Here is a 21,720-nt window from a genome sequence, read left to right on the forward strand (position 1 = left end):
AAGCAATCAAATCATATTAGGAAACAGTCAATATAAATCGTAAGGATACCAGCAACAAGGTTACAGTCATACAGTAATAAATGGAAGGAGATGGATGATAGGAACGATGAGATGATTAATAATAATGCAGACTTAGTAAGTAGTTTGACAGTGTTGAGGGAATTATTTGTTTAGCAGAATGATGGCGTTCAGGAAAAATTGTTCTTGTGTCTAGTTGTTCTGGTGTGCAGGGCTCTATAGCGTCATTTTGAGGGTAGGAGTTGAAACAGTTTATGTCCAGGATGCGAGGGGTCTGTAAATATTTTCACAGCCCTCTTTTTGACTCGTGCAGTATACAGGTCCTCAATGGAAGTCAGGTTGGTAGTAATTGTTTTTTATGCAGTTCTAATTATCCTCTGAAGTCTGTGTTTGTCTTGTTGGGCTGCAGAACCAAACCAGACAGTAATAGAGGTGCAGATGACAGACTCAATAATTCTTCTGTGGAACTGTATCAGCAGCTGGTTGGCCAGTTTGAGCTTTCTGAGTTGGCACAGAAAGAACATTCTTTGTTGTACTTTTTTGATGACGTTTTTGATGTTGGGTGTCCATTTTAGGTCATGAGATATGGTAGAACCTAGAAATTTGAAGGTCTCTACTGTTGATGCTGTGTTGCCTAGTGATAGGGGACGGGAACTGTGACAACTTTGCAAGAGACTATGGAAACAAAAATTACTTTTATTATCATTTATGCAGATTCCACACTTAATATAGATCAATCTCTGGAAGTGTCCAAGACAGATATTTTTGGTTGATTTTTTTTAAGATTCTGAGGATCAAGGTCATAACAAGGAATTTTGTTGCCTGGTACAAAAAACAATATGGTTTGAAAATTACACTTCAAATGTATTGAACTAGCAGAAGCTGCCATCTTCCATCATACCTACAGCAGCAAATGCAAGTACTGAAATTTCTGTAAAACAATTCCTGAAAGTTTGACATTCAGACAAATCATTGATCAATGGACATTCCCTCAAGCAGTTAACATTCAGATAAGCCCGGATCAGCATCAGACAAATAATCAGGCAAGAAACAATACTTTAATCAAGGAAACCACACCACCAGCAAAACTGGCAGGGCAAGCTACTATATATAAACAATCAACAAATCAACAACAAACAGGCAACAAGCAAACCAGCAACATTACTTGTATAATTAAAATTCTGGAAGTAAACAACCAAGCTTAGAGAGTATCAAGAACTTCAGAATCAAAGCTTATTTATACTTCTATATAAGCTGAGCTCCCAATGGCATTTTTACAGCATTAATACCCTTGCTCTGTATCAGATTTGTAGCTTTATAGCTTAAAGTGATGCTCAACGACATATTAAAGTAATTGCCTTTTCATTTCACTTCCTTGAATTCAGGCACCAAATATCACAATCTTGTCTTAAACAAAAGAGCATATTTCTTATATATTTTAGTTTCTTTATTCTAGATCAGGGGTGTCAAACTCAAGGCCCAGGGGCCGGATCTGGCCCATGGGGTGCTTAGATCCAGCCCACAGGTCTGCCCTGGAAACAACGAAGAACTGACCCGTGGCACTTCTGCCAGTGAAAACAGAGCTCGGGAGGGCCACATGCGGCCCTCGGAGCTCCATTTTGCTGGCAGAGAGTTGCAGGAGGCCATTGCAGCAAAAAACAGAGCTCGGAAGCCAGTTTCCGCTGGCAGAGCACTTGGGCCATCACAGGCGCTCCTGACACGAGTGACGTCGAGCTGGCCATGCCCACCCTGGTTATGCCCATCCTGGTCCACCGAGGTTAAACACAACCCTGATGTGGCCCTCAATGAAATCGAGTTTGACACCCCGTTCTAGATGCCATTTAGGGGTTTGGTCTCAAAAATTTTCAATATTGTTCTTTAAACCCCTAAAGTTGTTATTCTTTTTTTTTTAAGCAGCAAAAGAGTATTCCCTAAATTTCTCTCCCTAATTCAAGAAGAGATCTTTATCAAGAAATATTCCTTAAAACAATTCTCTTTGAATAAAGTATAAATCATCACATTTAAACGTACATGTAGAGTCATTATATAAATATATTCCTATGAATTTGCTCTTTTAACTATAGCTTTGACTGATTCAGTCTGGATGTTTCATGGAAGCAAATTGCTCTTTTTGACTGGACAATCAACAGCATAAATATGACAAAGAATAAATATTTCCATATGTAAATATCAATCAAACCTGGTCTTCAATCAAACCTGCTCTGTAAGTGCTTTGAAGGTGATTTTTTTAATGATGTTGATTTATTGTGTTCCTTCATATTTTAAGCAGTCAGTTGAAGGGATAGATACCAAAGACTGTTTCTAATATAGGATATATTTTTTTCATGGACTACTAAATCAAAAGCAAAATGCTGAAATTGCTCCAGTTTTGATGTTTTCATCAAATTATTTCTGTTAAATAATAGTAGATAGAAATATAATATGCACCAGCTGGAAAAAACAAACAAGAAATAATACTGTATGTGTATGTCTCTTAGAAAAGGTGAGTGCTTTGAGAACTGTTTAGTGTAGCACATGTTCTGTATACAAGACATGCTGAGTGTGTTACAGAAGTTAAGCCATAGTCTGGAGCAATGGGACACACAAGTGATTTAATCACACTTTGCTTATTACCAAATGCTTCCAAAATGAAAACCTCACATCTTTCCTTAGAACCTTCTTGTCTGTTTAAGTGTCCCCCAAATTAAAAAAAAAAAAACACCCACACAAAGTGATCACAATAGATCAGATAAACCAAAACATATTCAAGGGGAGAAAGAATTAAAGAGTCACTAACTCACTACATATGTTTTCTACATACTCTACATAAAGGGTTTTTCTGCAGCAACATATGGAAAATATCTGAATGCTAAGACAATGATAATAATCAATCATTCCAGGCTCCAGCTCCAAATTGTGTCTTGTTCCCTCCACTCGTGGGATAGTCACTAGACTGCATCCAAACTTATTGTTTCGCGTCCTTGATAATCCCATTCTACCTTCAAGAGGAATGATGTCATAACAACACAAAGAGAACAAGTCAAACGAAGAAAGAAGGCTGTGTAATTCTTTAACAGATGAATCCAAAAATGTGACAATTGTTTCAGTACTCTTTAAGTTGACATGGGGATTTCCTTTTTCGACTTCTTTTTTAAAAATCTGCTGTTGACTAAGCTTTCCTTTTGTGTTTTAGATGCAATGTATTTGGTTTCATGAGGAATTCCCAGCCTTTGGGGGTCATGGCCACACAGTCCTTTCCAGTCAGAAGGCTTGTCAACTCATAAAAAGGCTGACATGGGAATAAGGGCCACTCACGGACACGCGATCCCGTTGCGAACCAGTAGTAAAGGTAAGTAGAACCCATCCCTGAATGTGAGTCAAAATGAGGGGTTTTAGACATGAATTGTTGTGTATGCAAAATGGAGAAAAGAAAAGTTATATTCAAGGAAAGCTCAAAACGAAGACTCATTTTGAAGAACTACAGCAGAATAGATGAGATAGCAGGAACACTTTGGATATGGATTTAACTTCTTTTACTAAGAGTAAAAATGTACACAAACTGTACGCTAATAAATACTAAATGTATTTCATTAATACACTTATAAAAATTATGTTTTTATCATTTTTGGAGGCTAAACATATAAAGAACAGTTGCTGGAATGGGGTATGTCCAGTTTGATGAAAAGAAGAACTAGGGGTGACATTATAGAAGTGTTCCAATATCTCAGGGGCTGCCACAAAGAAGAGAGAGTCAAGCTATTCTCAAAAGCATCTGAGGGCAGGATAAAAAGCAATGGGTGGAAACTGATCAAGGAGAGAAGCTACCTAGAACTAAGGAGAAATTTCCTGACAGTTAGAACAATTAATCAATGGAACAACTTGCCTCCAGAAGTTGTAAATGCTCCAACACTGGAAGTTTTTAAGAAGAGATTGGATAACCATTTGTCTGAAATGCTATAAGGTTTCCTGCCTAAGCAGCGGGTTGGACTAGAAGACCTCCAAGGTCCCTTCCAACTCTGTTATTCTATTCTATGTTTAAACATTTTAATTCCCTATTTCTATCAAGCTGGAAACAATTTACCTATTTCCCATACAAACGTCACTTCGAATAGTGCAAGTCTGTACAATGCAACAATTTTGTGGGATTCATTAACCTTACTAATCAAGATCCACCTGTACACATAATCAGTCTTTTTTTAGTCTCTTAATAGTTTTAACTGTTAAAATTTCTGAATCACAGTAAAAGTTTAGTTCTAGCTGAATTGTTCAAGTCTCTTGCAGCTAATGCCTGGGAAGGTCTGTGTCACTAAATCAATGACAAGAGATTTCCAGTCTGGTCTCAGGTCCAAATTGATCTCCAAATAATTTTTCAGGGAAGACCAATATCAAAACTCATCAATGTAGACAACAGACAGATAGTTGGAATTCTGGAATTCCATTTTGCAATTATTTCTAATGAAAGAAAAGGTAAATTTTAACATAAATAAATGAAATACAGTAATATCAAATTATGTTTCCAATATTATCCTCTACAATTGGCTGAACATCCCAAAGGATATGTCTATGGAGATTCTCAGTCATCCAGGTCATGGTTGTCCTAAAACTGTTTTTTTCCAAGAGGCAACAGGACTTTCTGGTAACCAGAAAGTCCAGTGGCATCTTGAAAAAAGCATCCCAAAGGATACAACAGCAAGCAATCTTTACTTTAATCTGTTGTTGCTATTAATAAGAAAAAGCAAGGAATAAAAGCTACATATAGAAAAGATTTTAACAGATGAAGCTTGAACCTTCATCAGCAATCCTCATAGAGGATATTTTGCTTGATTAAAAAGCTAAGGTTCAAATGAAGAGCAAGTGGCTGCCACGTGAATAACTGGGTCATTCCGATGAATGTTTTCAGTAACTTCTTCCAAGAATTTTCCAAGATCAGTACGGATTATGCTTTTCTACTAAGATGCATTAGCATAGCAGAAGGCTTATTATGGTTTTAGACCAGCCTTTGTACATAAAATCTCCCATAATTCATTAAAACAATAAAAGGAAGAAAGGAAGAAAAAAAAGCCATGATTGGCCCTGAAATAACAAAGATTTGGGAAGAATACAGTTGCATTTGACCATAGTTGCTGCCTTATTCTCTGAACAGCTATACACAATTTGTTTTGTGGCAAAAAGGTATACCAGTGAAATTGCACTACTATAGAATATTTATCCTTCTTTGCATTAGAAATAATTTCAAAAGTGAGAGTCATATGATGCCACTTTATTTATCTGTCTGGTCTACTATGGAAAAAAGGAAAAGGGAAAGCACTCAACAGAAAGGCAAATGGCAAAGAAGAAAAATCACTTTCCTTATCCTTAATCCTCTGACATTAGCAGTGGGATGCTACCCCGTTTTAACACACTGACCCCATTTAATTTCTCAGGCTCATAAAGAGTAATATTGTGGGGACATCAATCTTGGAAACAACATGAATTTCTCATTCTCAAGATGGCAAAAAAAAAAAAAAAGCATATCTCAGAGCTGTAGGGATTAGTCCTAGAGCAGTATGGCTATTTTTATGGGGGGGAAATGAAAGTCATAACTAAGAGAAGAGTTGACATTCTATTTACCTAGAATGAAAACTAGATGCTGTAATGCAATTTCTCCAATCTCCCAAGAATAGATGCTATAGCAAAAAAAAAAAAAAAAAAAAAGTCTCTCTCCAAACTCAATCACTGTGCATAAGTGAAGTGGCCGGTTCCCTTTAGAACTTTTACCTTTCTGAAATATGACTTCCTCCCATCTTCCCAACAGTGGTGGGATTCAAGTAATTTAACAACCGGTTCTCTGGCCTAATAATTTCTTCCAACAACCAATTTGCCAAACTGCTCAGAAAGTTAACAACTGGTTCTCCCAAAGTGGTGCTAACTGGCTGAATCCCACCACTGCTTCCCAACCCAGATTTTGCCCTATTCTGTTGTGGTCCGTCAGCAGCCTGCAGAGCTAGTAGCGGAGTCAGACAGTAAGGAGGCTGAGGAAGAACATGGGCCAGTCCTGGAGGCTGGGGAAGGCCTGGATGAGGGTTCTGCATTGGAGGAGATGGGGCCAGGGCCATCTGGGAGTGATGTGCAGACTCCAGAGCCTCCAGAGGCTGACAGCAGAGAGGCAGAGGAACAGGAAGAACCTGTTCCTAATGCACGCATGAGAAGAGCTGCCAGAAGGCAAGAGCAGCTAAAGCAAAAAGGACGACTCGGGAGTAAGGCCAAGAGATGATTAGCCCCTCTCATAAGGCTTAAAAGACCAGCAATGGCTCTTGGGTTCTTTGTTGGAAAACAACTTTGATAGATTTGTTTCTTGTCTTGCTGCATTTATCTCTTGTCGGTGTCTTCTGCTTCTGAACTTTTGCCAAGAAAAGCCTTTGGCAGGTTGCCTAATTAGACCAAGATTGGTGATAAGGCTGAAGAATTGTGTTATGAAGAATTTGTTTTGAATTAGTTTGGATTACACTGAGAATGAGTTAATTCTCAGCTATTCTAATAAAGTCTGTTTGTTTCGAACTAATTGTGTCTGATAATACCTACTTGAGCCTGGGTCACAACATATTCACCATGAGACCAAACAACCCCAAACCAGTCTCGGGAATGTCCTCAATCAGTTATATGCCTATTTTGTTTTAAAGGAATACCCTGTACAACAGGTGGAAGCAGAGGACCAATAATATGTGGTCCTCCAAAAGTCATGGACTCTACTCAAATAATAACAGAATAGGAAGGAACCTTGGAGATCTTCTAGGCCAACTCCTGCTGAAACAGGACACTCTATACCATGTCAGAGTAATGGCTGTCCAATCTCTTCTTAAAAACCTCCAGTGATAGAGCACCCACAACTTCTGGAAGCAAGCAAGACCACTGATTAATTGTTTTCACTGTCAAGAAATTTCTCTGTAATTTTAGGTAGTGGTCATTAGTGATCACACTGGCTCGCAATAACAGAACTTGTTGATTACCAGTTTCCAGAAGGCCACACAATTAGTCCTCATCTGATCCTGGTCCTGTATCAAAACTTTCCAAAATAGCACCTATCCTTGAAGAATGTTGTCCAGCTTCTGCTTGAAGCGAATTCTAGGTGCTTATTGAAATTTTATGAAGTTTTGAATCACAGCCGTGGATTTTCAATTGAGCATAAAGAAACTATATGATGAGGAAAATACCAGAGGATTATATTACATCAGAATCAGCACTTTGAAAGCCTTTGTGATACTTTGATTCCAGTGGGGGATTCTGCACACAGATCTGTTTCATATATCTTGAATCAGGGAAGGAATTTTTATCAGCACCTAATAAAACATAAGGAACAGAACCTTTGTTTTATTAGTTGTCATGCTTCGCCCACAGGAAATGCCTCAGAAATATGATAGAAGAGGATAATTTCTATGGCATCTTGAGAATAGTTTATCAGTATTTATCGGTTGCAGCCTGACCTGTTTCATTTGCTTTGCAACATACAGACTACCAGTTATCAGTCAGTGATAGCTAGAAGCTGGGGAGTAATTTTAGTGGTAGGACTGTTTTTTTAATTTTTTAGACTTTTTGCTATAAGATGTTATGGAAAGCTTTATTTTTTTAAAAAAAAATGGGTTGACTGCAAATTTCATCATCTCGAGTCCTGATAAAATTTAGCTGCTCAGAACTCTAGTAAGTTTATGCACCCAAAAAAACCATTTAAAACAGCCCAAATTAGGAAGTGTTTCCATCAACCTCCTAAGGCCAAGCTGAGAAAGGAGGTCCTATGCCCCTAAGTGAAACCTCAAGCCAGGGATGCATGCAGTTGGCTCCTGAAAATGCCGGTATTGACCTGAGGCTATTTTTTTATTATTGTAAGTTTTCTTATTTTGAATTGTCAATATGATAAACCTATGTGATAAAAGTATCACATTTCTAATTTGATAAAGAAGAAATTGCTTTTCATTTTTTTTTAAAGAAAGGGAGCGATGGTGTTTCCATGGCTGTGTTCTACCTCACTTTTTGGAAAAATGTAAGAAAGAATAATTAAAAAATAATACCGTTTATAAATAATAATGTTACAGAGATATGTGGAGCTGTATAACTGCCAAAAATGTTATCCCAACCCCAACCAAAATCAAAAACTCGATAACACCAATCAAAATAAATTTTCAGAAGAAAATTTTTGAAGTAATTCCTAAGATTAAGCAAACCAAAACCAGGTGCTTCCTTTGTCAAGGAAAATAATATTAGGAAATTGGAAGACAGGTTTCAGCCTAATATTTAATTGTGAATTGCATGGAGTATATTGACAGAAAGGTAATGTATACATGTAGTAGATGAATAGCCAGAAATAATAATAATCTTATTTATGAATACTCATGTGGTCAATGAATTTAGTTCCAGGTAGATATGTGTATAACAGGGATGCGGTGGCTCAGTGGCTATGAGGCTGAGCTTGTTGATCAGAAAGGTCAGCAGTTCAGTGGTTCGAATTCCTAGCTCTGCATAATGGAGTGAGCTCCCGTTACTTGTCCCAGCTTCTGCCAACCTAGCAGTTGGCAGGCCATAACACAGGGCAATCATGCCTACCACATTGGAAGTACCTGCAAGTAGAAAGCTCACCAATTCAAAATTACTCCTTTCAGAATTGGAAAAGCATCAATTTTGAGGGTTTCTATTATGACTCAGGATAAAAGTTCCAAGATTAGATTTTCCCTCTGAGACCAGACCTCCCTTATTTTCTTGGAGACAAAAAATTCAGACCACTTTTTATATTAACCACACTTCTTCATTTCAATTTTAGAGAACCGAGTCTATATGTGTAGGAGAAGAAGAAGCAGAGCCTGGGAGTGGAATCAAGAGAGAAATCAGTCTGGAATTGTTATGTTCCCACAATTTAGTACTGACTGTTAGTTGACTAGATTCTTGTCTATAGATAGGCTTGAGCAGTAAATCTTCTTAACTGGAACTTAATGGGAGATCTTGATTCTTTGTGCCTGACAATGTGGTTCAGAATCTAAAACATGCACATTTTATCATGCACAAATTTCTTTTGTTCATTTCTACATGAGTTCTGAATGCTTTCCTAAAAGTCGAGATGGCAATTTGTACATATTTTCATGCATGTACGTGCCTCTTTATTTTCACATGTTGCCTTTCCAGCTTGATGACGACTTGAAACACTCAGAAAGTGTGTGCTTTCTTTCAGTGCTCTGTAGCTCTAATAAAAACATGGCTCAATCGTGTGTTTGGATTTTTAAAATTTATACTGTATATTCTGTATGAAAGAACATACAATTATTTATATTCTTCACTATAAACCTTTCCAGTATAAATGGAAAGTAGACAAAAATATAGAGTGTAAAATATATAATATCATAAAATAATTATGCCTGGTTTAAATTATTTTATCGCATTTGACAAATCATTTTAATAAATAATTTGTGACAAATCAGATGTAAAAAAGAAGTTACATTTCATCTCCTTTATTAATAATTGCCACTCACAGAAATCTATGGACTGTTTTTCACCTTAGGCATTCTAGCCAAATGGCAGTATCCTGACATATATGATGCAGGTCAAAGTGACTGAATAATAATAAAGGCTCCTATTTAAAAATAAATTATATATGGGAAAGAATTATTTTAAGCCTAGTTTATAAAAAGGACAATTTTTACAAAGTAAAAATTTTGGAGTTCATGCTATACCCTGATGACTAACAAGGACATATCCATGTTGTTTTGTTGGTAAGGAAACAGTACAGAAATTATTTGCCATTCTTTTTTTCAGTATGTTATTTCAACTTCCAGTTATAAGCCTACAGTCATATAACTGACCCTGCTTAGGTTCTGAACTTAGATAAAGTCAGTTCTGCAGCAAATCAAGATTTCTTTTTTCTTACTGTAGATCAGGGGCATGAAACTTGTGGCCCGCGGGCTGGATCCGTCATGTGCTGGCCACGCCCATGCCCAGTTTAGCGAAGGGGGGGAAGTTGTGATACATCATGTGACGATGCGAGATTGACACCCTGCTATAGACTTATAGTCTACAAGTAGACATGATAAAGAATCAGAGAGAGAGAGACAAGTTTGTGTAGTACTTCCTTGGGTTGTTATGCTAGCTTTGAGAAATTTGAAAGCAATATTATTGATGAAACTTTACTTGCCATCTAATTTCTCTACCCATTCCAAAAGTATTTGGCTGAAAAACATAAATTTTAAAAATCAAATTAAGTGGTTTTGTAAAATTACAACATTCATAATTCAGTTTTGTAAAATGAAAACCTACCAGTTGGGAGATACAGGGGAAAGGAAATCAGAAAGGAATTCAGTTATTGCAGTTTCCCTCCTTGGAACTGCTGAACCCCTGAAGCGAGATGGCCTCTATTTTTCAAACTAACATCTTTATTAGAGCCGTTGACAAATCTTCTGTATAGTTTTAAGAGAGGATTACAAAGCTTGGGTACATAAACATATATAAACAATAAACTGGAAGAAATATGAAGCCAAGTAAAATACACAATAAATAGTTACTAGATTACTAAACAGATTAAAATATTTAAAACTAAATCACAACATGTACTTTGTGTGGAGGAAATTAAAATGTGAACCTAATCAGTGAATAGAGGAATTTATTGCTGAATAAATGAATGAATACTTTCTTGCTGAATTGTTACTCAACACTGAAATATTAATTTGATAAGGTTCTAGCATAATAAAATGTTAATACACCAAAGAAGTTATAATGTACTGATACTGGAAGTCAATATTTACATTCCATGCTGTCAGTATTGTACACTACATGTAATAATTTTTATCTCATTAAATGCTGATATCCTCCTTTTACTAACAACATTCTTGCGCATTGTCCCAAGATGTTAAGAAAATAAAATATGCTAAAATTGATTTTGGGGCTCTGCAAGCATGCTTTCCTGAGAATACCAAAGATGCCTTGAAATCTATTGACTCTTTTTCTGATAAACATGGAATAGAAATCAATATTCTAAATGTAAGTTTAAGCACAAGCCTCAAAGAAATGGTATGAAGGACTCTAACATTTTTTTTTTCTACACTGAGCTAAGCATACTGAAGCAATCAATTTCTGTAACCTATTGGAAGTGGAATTTAAATCATGGTTTATTTTATTTTTTTTAAATGAAAGAAATATAAAAGTAGGAAAAGAAAAATAGAATTAGGGTCGACATGATAGCAGTATTCCAGTATTTGAGGGGCTGCCACAAAGAAGAGAGTCAACTTATTCTCCAAAGCACCAGACGGCAGTACAAGAAACAATGGCTGGAAACTAACCAAAGACAGAAGCAACCTAGAATTAAGGAGAAACTTCCTAACAGTGAGGACAATTAACCAGTGGAATAGCTTGCCTTCAGAAATCGTGGGCGCTCCACCACTGGAGGTTTTTAAGAAAAAACTAGACAGCCACTTATCTGAAATAGTATTGGTTCTCCTGCTTAAGCAGGGGGCTGGACTAGAAGACCTCCAAGGTCCCTTCCAGCTCTATTATATTCTAAATTCTAATTAACCTTCCTTTTAAAAAAAGACCAAGGCAATCTAGGTGCAAATCAGAGATTATGGTAAATAAGTAAAGACTTAGATATACAGTATTATTTTGATACCGTCTTCCTGCTAAAAAGCTATCTGGGGATGTTCTTTTAAAAAGCAGTAAAATCATTAAAGTCATTTTTCAAACATTAAAGACCTCCTCTACACAATCTTTTAAACATTAAAGTCTCAAAAATTCCATAGACATTATTTAAAATCATACCGTTCCAAAGTGTTCTCATCAAACTACGAGTGATGCTAGCTCAAAAGAAAAATATATTAAAATAACAGCAAAGCAGATCCCTTTTTGTTGTTCATGGCTCCGAAGCTGACATACTTTATGGCTGGCTTATAGGATCAAAATGCAGGGTTTTCTAGGAGCAAGTAAAAGCAGATTGTATGGAATAATGTCCTCTAAGTGCCTACAGATGCAGAAACAGGCATTTTTACCTTTCCCTAAGACTGCCGTTTAAGTCAAAGATGTTGACTTAAACTTATGCGAGTTTAAAGTTGTCCTTTAAAAAAGAACCAAAACTGATGGCCATATATCCAAATACAAACGAGATACAAGAAAGATGCAGAAATATATGTATTCTATAAGGAGCCCCTAGAATTAGATCAGATGTTTCTAGGGACAGATCAGTGGTGGGTTTGCAGTGCCCCGGTTCGCACCGGTTCTATAGAACCGGTAGTAAAACCGGCAGGAGGCTCCGCCCACTGACCCCGACGTCATCAGAACACTTCTGCGCACGTAGCCTTGTTGCAAACTGGTAGTAAAGGTAAGTAGAATCCACCTCTGGGACAGATGATAAATTAATAAAGAAAATATATATCTACTTTCTGAATTTTAAAATGGAAGAAGAACATGTAAAAGAAACTATGATTGTTGTTGTTAGTTGCAAAGTCATGTCCGACCCATCCAGATCCCATGGACAATGTTTCTCCAGGCTTTCCTGTCCTCTACCATTCTCTGGAGTCCATTTAAGCTCACACCTACTGCTTCCAGTGACTCCATCCAGCCACCTCATTCTCTGTCGTCCCCTTCTTCTTTTGCCCTCAATCTTTCCCAGCATTAGGCTCTTCACCAGTGAGTCCTTCCTCCTCATTAGGTGGCCAAAGTATTTGAGTTTCATCTTCAGGATCTGGCCTTCTAAAGAGCAGTCAGGGTTGATCTCTTCTAGGACTGACCGGTTTGATCGTCTTGCAGTCCAAGGGACTCGCAGGAGCTTTCTCCAGCAGCCTAGTTCAAAGGCCTCAATTCTTTCGCACTCAGCGATTCTTATGGTCTAACTTTCAAAGCATATATTGCAACTGGGAAAACCATAGCCTTGACTATACGCACTTTTTTTGAGTTTTGTTGTTAACTATGATAGTATGTGCCAAAAATTTTGAATATACTAAAAAAGAACCAAAACTCTAGTTTTAAGACTTATAGAGCTCAAAACTTTCACCTGGCTGTGTGTTTGGGGGGGAGGGGGGGAGAAAATCCGGTGGTTAAAACAACAAAGACCTCAGGATGTACCTCAGGATAGCTTTCTGTCACTCAGATTTTTTAAAAAATTATCAAAATAATAAAACATCTGATATTTATTGCTCTACATCTTTCGGAGATGCTTTGCCCTTTGTGTGGTTTATTATTTATTGCACAGCTGCCTTAGAAACCAGCACTAGAGACAGAAAGCTTTCTCACTGTTGTTTCATATTCTGCAGCAAACGGGTAAACGATCACCAGGCATGATCTGTTCTGTTCCTGTGATTCTCAGATGAGCTGTTTGAAAGGAAACTCTCTGTCTTTAGCCCCGACTTCTCCCTCAGAAAAAAAAGGGGGGGAAATGTATACATTAGCCTCTCTTGACCTCGCTGGCTGATGGGAAACCTCAAGAGATCTGTGTAAATGTTCATTCCAAAAGAATGGTAGATGCACAGCACTATTGTGGTTGCTATGATTTATTTATTTTATTTTTTGCAAAAAAAAAAATCCCAGCTTTAGTTTTTTTTAACCAGCTTTAGTTTTTTGTTTTTTTTTAAAATGCCTTCCAAAGTTTATTGCAGTTACCGCAAAGTCGAATAAATCATTCTACGCTATTGAGTATGTTTTAATGAAGTATCCTGAATCCCGAGGACTAAGTGAAAAATTACATTTTTCCTAACATGTTGTAATAGTAATTCAATTTTGCAGATTAGAACTACTTACTCTTCAGTACGGAAACAGGTATTTCCATGGCTAAGCTCCAAGATTCCCAAGGTAGAGAGTTGGGAGAGGGAAATGGAAGAAAGTGAGTTACTTATCCACATCTCACAACCTATTAAGTTAATATGTTTGGCTCAGAATTCAGACATAGCTTAGACAGATTTTCCCATTCTACAAACTCTTCAGCCTTAGGATAGTCAGTATATTGCTTTTGGTTTGTTTGTTTTTTTGGTTTTTTTTTTTGTGTGTGTGTTTTTCTATTTATTAAATTTATATACCGCCCTACTCCCGAAGGACTCAGGGTGGTGAACAGGCACAAAATAAAATACATAGATACAAAAGTTAGAAACATAATTAAAACCAGATTAAATAATTTAGCCCGAGACAATTAAAAATCCCAATAATTTAAAACAGATTAAAATTTTGATTTAAAAGAATTTTTAAAACAGGGGAGAAAATTAGGCCAGCTGGGTTGCTGGAATAGGAGGGTCTTAAGAGCACGGCGGAAAGTGCGCAGATCCGGGATCCTCCGTATCTCTGGGGGGAGCTCGTTCCAGATAATGGGTGCCCCCACAGAGAAGGCCCCCCCCTGGGGGCCGCCAGTCAACATTGTTTGGCTGATGGCACCCGGAGAAGCCCCTCTCTATGAGAGCGTACTGGCCGGTGGAAGGCCATTTGTGGTAGTAGGCGGTCCCGTAAATAAATATTCTTTTCTATAAATAATTGGATATCCATTAGAACAGCTGAAAAGACTAACTAAAAACTCAGTTAGAGAGCTTGACAAGGTCTTTCCTTTTCAGCTACAAATTAATGGTATTTTTCCCCTGAGTTGTTTAGTTCCACTGAAATTATAAAAAAATCAGTATCAATAGTTTGAGTGAATAGTGATCAGTTAACTTTGGAGAGACAGTAAGTGAATACAATGTCCAGGCCTTCATTCTCTAGACGGCAGGTAGATTGAATACTGATTAACTAGTTAAACAGAAGAAGACACTGTTGTGTGCCCGGTTTAGTTAGAATCTCAAGATTTAGGATCTCAGATTAAAGAAGGCAAAAGGATCAAATCACACAGTGCATCTGATTGGCCTTTTAAGGTTCTCTTGGTCTAGATCAGGAGTGTCAAACTCATGTTGTCATGGTGGTGTCACGTGATGTATCGGAACTTTTTTCCCCTTCGCTAAACTGGGTGTGGGCGTGGCCAGCGTGTCATACATCCAGTCCATAGGCCGGGAGTTTGACAGCCCTGGTCTAGATAATTTAAAGTGCTCTGTAAAGGCCTCATCCTAAACATCTATAATTTTTTTCATTCAAAGTTCAAAGCCTTTATTGTCATTGTACATCATGTACAGTATGCAACAAATTGGTTGTCGACTAGAAGATCCAATCTTTAGTAATTCCCCAAGGGTATAGACGAGTTTTTGCCCATACACTCCACTGTGAAACCAAGGGCTCAAAGCCGCAGCACCTATGCGTGCCGCCATCTTGTGGGGGGGTGGGAATTCAGCCAACACTCTCATTATTGCAGGGAAGAGATGCCTTTAAAAAAATAAGTCTGTGGTGTTTTGCTTTGTAGGATTATTTAATAGTGATTTTTAATGAGACTTGTGGTTGTCAAGCATGTTTAAATTAATGGTGGATTAGACAAATTCTTCTGTATTTTTTTATATCAGATTTTTCTCGGTTTTATCAGAGAGAAATTGGTTTTAAAAGATATTATTATGGATGATGTTTTTGAAATTTATTCATGATGTTCTGTTCATTGCACAGTTGTTTCTCAAATGATACAAAGTCCTCTTGGGTTCCATGTTTTATTTTAAACTTAAGGGAAGTCTTAATGAGAGAATTCCTGTCTTGCACTTTCTAGAATATTAGTGTTAATATCACCTCTAAAGGAGAATCTCAGCCTTGAATTTTTCCTTTCCTTAATAGAGTTTTTTTTCTTTCCACAAATTTATTAGAACATTTCAAAACTGGTTTTCGGTTATTCATATTTATTTATTTGTCTGTTTGTTTATTTGTTCATTTATTTATTGGAATTTATCAAACAAAAACAAGAACAAGAATAAGAGAATAAAAATACAATGACACGGACGATAGGCACTTATGCACCCCCCCCCTCTACTGCCCACTTAAGTATGAAGTAAGGTCCACAGAGTCAATTTGTGACTGAAACTGAAAATTTGTAGCTGAGATAACTGAATCAGGTAGGGCATTCCAGATTTTGACAACTCTATTACAGAAATCATATTTTTTACAGTCAAGTTTAGAACGATTTACACTGAGTTTAAAGTGGTTGTTCGCACGTGTATTATTGCGATTAAAACAGAAAAAGTCATTTACAGGTAAAACATTACTACATATAACTTTGTATGCAATACCTAGGTCTGACCACAAGCAACACAGTTCTAAATTATCCAAACTGAGAATTTAGAGCCTAGTAGCATAAGTACATATTGTGTACAGAAGAGTGCAAGATTTTTCTCGTGAAGTACTTCTGATGTTCCGCTCGATTGTACTGATGTCAGATATATGGTGGGGATTCCAAACAGTTGAACAATACTCTAAGATTGGTCTAGGATAAGTTTTATAAGCTCTAATTAGCAATACAATGTTTCCAGAAAAAAGCTTTGCAAAATAAGTTTATAACTCTTAATGCTTTTTTAGCAATACTGTTACAGTGAGCTTTGGAGCATAAATCATCAGAGATAAGTACGCCTAGGTCATTAATAAAGTCCTTAACATCTTCCACTAATAGGGGGCAGATCAAGTAAAGTTCAGGCTATGATGGAAAAGCAGTTGTTGATAGTAGTTGCTCTCCTCTCAGGGAGAAGCTGGCTGTTCATTCTCTTTCTGTCAGGCCCAAATCCTGTCAGGAACCAGCAATCAGATTAATCCAGAGGTTTAGATCAAGAGGTTTCTTTATTGCTGATTCACCAGTTTACAGGAATCTTGCAAGACTGTCACCCTCCCCTTGGGAAACATCTGATATAGTCCTAAATGTTTGATCTCATACACTTCCTCTTCCCTGTGGGGAAATGGAATATCTCTTAACTCCTCCTACTGGGGCCTCCTTCCTTTCAGTCATTGATTTCATCAGAAGCCTAGAGAGGAGACCACAAGATCCAATCAAGTCTGAAGCTTTATTTGCTTACAACCAACACACAGAATCTTGCCAAATTATAATGATCATTTTATTAAATAATACTGTATCCTGAGAGATTCTGGAGCAGCAGAGTTGGACAGCGATGAGGCTGAGTAAGAACATGGACCAGTCCTGGAGGCTGGGGAAGGCCCGGATGAGGGCTCTGCGTCGGAGGCAGAGATGGGGTCAGGGCCATTGGGGAGTGCTGTACGGACTTCAGAGCCTCCAGAGGCTGACAGTAGAGAGGCAGAGGAACAGGAGGATCCTGTTCCTAGTGCACGTATGAGAAGAGCTGCCAGAAGGCAGGAGCAGATAAAGCAGAAAGGACCACTCGGGAATAGGACCAAGAGATGATTAGCCCCTTCCATAAGGCTTAAAAGACAAGCAATGGCTCTTGGCCTCTTTGCCGGAAAACAACGTTGAGAGATTTGCTTCTTGTTTCACTATATTCATTTCTTGTCGGCATCTTCTGCTTCTGAACTTTTGCCAAGAAAAACCTTTGGCAGTTTGCCTAATTATCCCAAGGTCAGTGATAAACTGAGGAATGGTGTTTTGAAGAATTTGCTTTAATTTAGTTTGGACTACGCTGAGAATGAGTTAATTCTCAGCTGTTCTAATAAAGTCGTTTGTTTTCAAAGTGTTTGTATTTAATACTAACTACTTAGGCCTGGGTCACAACATTACCATGAATCTCTTTCCTCTCCCCACTGTTACTGCAGGTTATGCAGTCTCTTGTTCTGGACTCTTTCTGGGAAAGCTCTGTGTTGCCAAAAGTGTCCTACTGCTTCTGCAGGTGCACATCCTATCACACTCTTTCTCCTGAATTAGAAACAAGTCTGGTTCTTTTCCTCTAACTTTAATATCAAGACCTAGAACAATTTCAGTGGAAAAAAATGATGCAAGGGGAATAATATAGCATACATGTCAATCAGTGGTGGGATTCAACTTTTTTTACTACTGGTTCTGTGGGTGTGGCCTGGTGGGCATGGCATGGCTTGGTGGGTGTGGTTTGGTGGGCGTGGCAGGGGAAGGATACTGTAAAATCTCCATTCCCTCCCCACTCCAGGGAAGGTTACTGCAAAATCCCCACATCTTCCCGATCAGCTGGGACTCAGGAGGCAGAGAATAAATGGGGGTGGGACCAATCAGAAGTGGTATTTACCGGTTCACTGAACTACTCAAAATTTCCGCTACCAGTTCTCCAGAATTGGTCAGAACCTGCTGCATTTATTTATTTATTTATTTATTTATTTATTTATTTATTTATTATTAATCAAATTTCTATACCGCCCTACTCCCGAAGGACTCAGGGCGGTGAACAGCCAAGATAAAATACAGATAATACAAATATTAAAAAATCCCTTAAAATTATTAAATTTTATACCACCTCTGATGTCAATCTGTCTATAATTTATCATTGTTATTTCATCCTGGGCTATTTTTATTAGCACTGGTCATCATTGTACATCTGCTATAAATTTTCACTTCAGTCTGTTTGTTACTAATATAAACCAGCATTTTCTGTTACCAGTTTTGGCAAACAAAAAAGAAAAGAAAATACATAAACAAAAACATGCAACTTCTACCCATTCTCTTGGATTCTTATCAAACATTTATAACAGCTTCTCCTAATGAGTTTTCTCCTGACAATATGTAAAATACGAAATAAGCATAGAATATACCAACATCCCTTTGCTTTCCAGACATTAACCTTGATTGTTTAAAGTCATGAATAGGAGAACGATATGGCAGTACTGGCATACATTAATGCAACTTTTTCTTTCGGTTTTGTTTCTGCCAGGGCTAATAACCAGGCAAAAATTCATTATAACAATACTATAAAAAATGTAATGAATTTTCCCTTTCTGATTTAGGGAACCATTCATTTGCAGCCATCACTTTTAAGCATTTTATTGGTCTTAACCCAACCCTTTACTTGGACAATATTTTAATGGTTCTCCTGTTTTAGAGAATAGAATTGGGTATCTAATCTCATATCCCTATGTGACCTTCTTGAGAATCACTTGCAAGAGCAACCCGTTTTTCGTATCTCATAGACCTAAGGCATTATGAAGTGATTAAACTTGTTATTTGCATGCCACTGTAATGAGGTACCCATATTGAACAGCTTTTAAAAATTACTTTTGTCCTTTAACTACAATCTGACTTTTGTTTGTGCACAGCTGTTGGAGTGTGGGTGTATTGACCTTGGAGATGGAATGGCAGATGATCCTACAAGAAATCCAGGCACAATAAAACATCTTAAGTTAGTTACTTCTTCCTAGAAATGAGAACTTATGATGATGAGTAGAAGCTATCTGCCTTTGCATCCACTAAATCCTGGAGCACTCTAACACTTACAAAGCTTCAGAGGATATTCTACCATGTGGTTTTAGTTTCAAAAGTGGCCAGAAATTCCACAATCAGAAATAAATTAGTTAAAATATTTTTTAAAAAATCTGCCTCTATGGTTTTTTTTCTTTTTCACATCATGTGTCCTAATCATGTGAGAGAGAATTTTGCCACCCACCCGTCTACCATGCAAAATATTATTTCCTAAAAATGAGCAGGAGCCTTGGGTGAAGGCAGACATAGTATAGCCCCAGAACATCAAAATGTGAAATGAAAACAGACCCAATCTGCTTGCTATGACTTCATTCAGAATAATAGGGGAGATATGTTTCCTGGGAAAACTTTCACAAGTCCTCCAGGCACCCTTCCTATTTTTACAGCAATATGATGACTATTGTATAGTGGACTTCAGTAGGCAAGAAGCAGGCCAGCATAGCTACAATATTTATTGACTCAAAACTGGAACTGAAGAACAGCAGGCAAATGCTTGTAATTTTAAGGCCCACAGGGCCTTAACCAGAGGTGAAATGTAAAATTCGTTACTACCGGTTCTGTGGGCGTGGCTTGGTGGGGAAGGGGGTAATGTGATTGAGTGGGCGTGGCCAACTTTTTTTTTTTTTCCGTCCAGAGAGGTTGTTAAAAAATGCTTTTAAAAGCCTCTGACGATCCCAGCTGAGTTGCCTGATTGTCAGTGGCTTTTTTTTTTCTTTTAAAAACATTTTTTCTACAACCTCTTCGGCATTTTTAAGATGAACAGATTGAGGTTCTTTGCCCATAAAGGTAATATTAAGTTGACCCTTAAATATTCATTGCATATTAATTAATGATGCAGTAAAAATGAAATTAAGAATGGAAAGTCTACATGACCAATGAAACTGAGAATCAGGTAGAACATCTAGATTGTTCAATAATACCATACATGTTTCTTTTCAATGGTTGATATTCAATAAAAAATCAGGGACCCATAAGATTGACATGACTTGATATGAAAATAGATAAGCAGGAAGTGGTGTGCAACAATGCTTACAATTGCTAAAAAAACCATGTTTGTTATCCCTATAATTATTTCTACTAAAATCCCACCCAGAAATCTCTAATTCCTGAAAATACCACTCACAAGAGGGTGAGTAGAGTCAATGAAATTTTCTTTATCAGGTATCTAGGTATCTGTGCATTTTTATTTGTTTTACCATAAGATGTCCTGTCTGTCTGTCTGTCTGTCTGTCTGTCTATCTGTCTATCTCTTTCCCCCCTCCCTCCCCCCCCCTCTCTCTCATGGCATCCTGGATAAACAATATGAAAGGGAGAATTCTGGAAGTTCAAAAGTGAGGCTCACATAGTCTTAAAAAGCATAGAGATTTTTGAAGGGATATCAAAAACTTGGCTGATAAATGCCTAGGAAAGTAAGAGAAGAAAGGAATTGTCATTTTCCTGTGGTCCATGTGAGCATTCCTTTAGCTATTGCTTCACCATGTAAGTAACCTGGATCTTTCATATATTTTTTGAACCACAATTCTCATTAAGTTTTTATATTTGCCGTAATAGTTACATTGCATAAACTAGAACAGAATAACAGAGTTGGAAGGGACCTTGGAGGTCTTCTAGTCCAATCCCCTGCTTAAGCAAGAAACCAATACCATTTCAGACAAATGGTTGTCCAATATCTTCCTAAAAACATCCAGTGTTGGAGCATTCACAACTTCTGGAGGCAAGTTGTTCCACTGATTAATTGTTCTAACTGTCAGGAAATTTCTCCTTAGTTCTAGGTTGGTTCTCTTCTTGATTAGTTTCCATCCATTGCTTCTTGTCCTACCCTCAGGTGCCTTGGAGGTGCCTTTGCTCCTTCTTCTTTGTGGCAGCCCCTGAGATATTGGAACACTGCTATCATGTCATCCCAGTCTTTCTTTTCATTAAACTAGACACCTAATTCCTGCAACCATTCTTCATATGTTTTAGTCTCCAGTGCCCCTAATCATCTTTGTTGCTCTTCTCTGCACTTTTTCCTAGAGTCTCAACATATTTTTTAATATCGTGGTGACCAAAACCAGATGCAATATTCCAAGTGTGGTCTTACCAAAGCATTATAAAGTGGTATTAACACTTCACGTGATCTTGATTCTATCCCTCTGTTTATGCAGCCCAGAACTGTGTTGGCTTTTTTGGCAGCTGCAAGAAATCGTTGGCATGGGGATAACAGGTTACCTATCACTATGCATGGATGCTTCAATCATATAGCTCTTATTTATATCAATGCCCAGTTTCATCCATGGCTCTGTCTGGTGTTTATTATAAAACCTCAGACATACATTTATGACATAAAAATCACAATAATTGTGTAGATAACATTTGAACCACATGGAAGATCAAACTATCAATATATTTGATAGTTTAAAGTCTTTATACTTAAAGTCTAGGATCTGGAACTGATAAAAAGCATAAACTGAGAACTTCTACAGAGACAAGAAAAGGAGCCA

At 37.5% G+C, this 21,720-nt stretch overlaps 1 long non-coding RNA gene across 1 annotated transcript; it reads left to right on the top strand.

Moving 5' to 3' along the window:
* The first annotated feature begins 2,970 nt into the window (after window positions 1-2,970).
* Window positions 2,971-9,269, top strand: LOC148112566 (uncharacterized). Its single transcript, XR_015729290.1, has 3 exons — window positions 2,971-3,109; window positions 3,212-3,367; window positions 8,807-9,269. It is a non-coding gene; the product is annotated as an uncharacterized LOC148112566 (long non-coding RNA).
* Window positions 9,270-21,720: the final 12,451 nt, after the last annotated feature.

The sequence above is a fragment of the Pantherophis guttatus genome, chromosome 8 (genome assembly GCF_059756535.1).
Source record: "Pantherophis guttatus breed Tessera chromosome 8, ASM5975653v1, whole genome shotgun sequence".
NCBI classification, from domain to species: Eukaryota; Metazoa; Chordata; class Lepidosauria; order Squamata; family Colubridae; genus Pantherophis; species Pantherophis guttatus.